The sequence below is a fragment of the Frankliniella occidentalis genome, unplaced genomic scaffold (assembly GCF_000697945.3).
Source record: "Frankliniella occidentalis isolate FOCC.00 unplaced genomic scaffold, Focc_3.1 Scaffold14, whole genome shotgun sequence".
NCBI classification, from domain to species: Eukaryota; Metazoa; Arthropoda; class Insecta; order Thysanoptera; family Thripidae; genus Frankliniella; species Frankliniella occidentalis.
The window spans coordinates 1997050-1998455 of NW_026267144.1; the positions used below are offsets into that span (position 1 = coordinate 1997050).

Consider the following 1406-nt stretch of genomic DNA (forward strand, 5'->3'; position numbering starts at 1 on the left):
CGAGCGGAATGTGAAAGGGGGGAGAATAAGGGTCGGGAGGGGGTTCGACCCTGGCAGGGAGGCCTGGCCGTGACGATGCGAGCCCCGCTCGGTGCGGCGGCGGGGGTGGAGGCGGCGGTGGAAGTCGCGCCGCCCTCGCCCCCGAGAGTCGGTCCGCCCCGCCGCCCCCCGGGAGGGCCCTGCCACCCCTGCCACCCCCTCTCCTGGCAGCAGGTGGTTTGGTCGGGTGCGCCAGGCTACGCCAGGCCCGAGTCCAGTCAGTCTGAGTGCGGAGCCAGCGGCGGCCAGCCGGAGTGTGAGGCGTGAGCTGCGCGGGCTCGGCGCGGAGTGGGGCAGAGCGGGCAGAGCACCAGCGAGTGAGAGCGAGAGGGAGAGGTCTGCTCGGCCTGATCCGCGCCCCTCCCCCCGCCGCCTGCTCCAGCACGCGGCCTGCACGCTGCGCCTCGCGTGGCGCCCCGGGGCACCCCCGCGGGGCCTGGGGTAGCCCTTGGGGTTGCTCCTGGGGTAGCCCTTGGGGTAGCTCCTGAGGTACAGGGGGCCCTCATTAGCCCCCACGCCCCCGACATGCCCTCCCCCTGCACGGCCCCGGGCGGGGGCCCCTCGGGGGCCCGGGGGGAGGGCGACCCCCCCAGCGCTGCAGCGTGACTGCAGCGTGACCACCGCCTGACCTGACCACGGGGTGACCCTGCGCCACCCTGCGCGCGGCCTGACCTTCGACTGCAGGGGGCACCAGGTGAGTCTGCACTGCAGAGATCCGAACACGTCCAAAATCACGGCCTGCTGGTCCTCGTCGTAGCAGAATGTAAGGGGAGGAGAAAGTGGTAGCGCAGCAGCTGAGCTGTATTATTAGGATGAATAATACTCCAATTCGAGCTCGATCGACCACGCGGTGGGAGGAAATATGATACAAGGTTTTGTGACGAATGCATGCGTTAATTTACGTCCAAATAATTAGAGCTAAATTTGTGGACGGTGTTCATCGGGGTGCGGTCTTGTTGGACGTGTCATTCCCTGTAGACGGGTCGGTTCCCACCCGGTTAGTCATCTGCAGGTTATTCTCTAACGCTACTTCAGAACAAAAATACTTCCACCTCCGCGCCCCTCTCTAAAAAAAAGACCGTTGGACGAGCGATAGCCCGCGGGGCGGAGTGAGGCCGCCTTTGGTCCAGGCGCCGGTCTGCACGACGACAAGACCCGAGGCAAAAAGGGCCTCAAACTAACGAGCTTGCCTCGGTCTGGACCGGCGGGGCCGGGCGAGGCGCAGCCAACAGACCCTTACGACTTGATTTATCGAGCACCTGGGCAGGTGCCTAGTCCAGTCGAGCCACGTGCTGGAGCTTGGGGGGAAAGGGTTAACACGGGGAGATGTCTCAAGGGTGGGCAGGGAAGTCCCCGCCCGGGGGGGG

General features: G+C 66.1%; 1 protein-coding gene across 1 annotated transcript in view; it reads left to right on the forward strand.

The window, feature by feature from the left end:
• Positions 1-265: 265 nt before the first annotated feature.
• LOC127748825 (proline-rich transmembrane protein 4-like) overlaps positions 266-1406 on the forward strand; it is a 34753-nt gene continuing 33612 nt past the window's right edge. Inside the window, exon 1 of the mRNA XM_052263842.1 lies at positions 266-733. The gene's annotated coding sequence lies outside the window, so the exon portion shown is untranslated. The remainder of the gene's footprint in view (positions 734-1406) is intronic.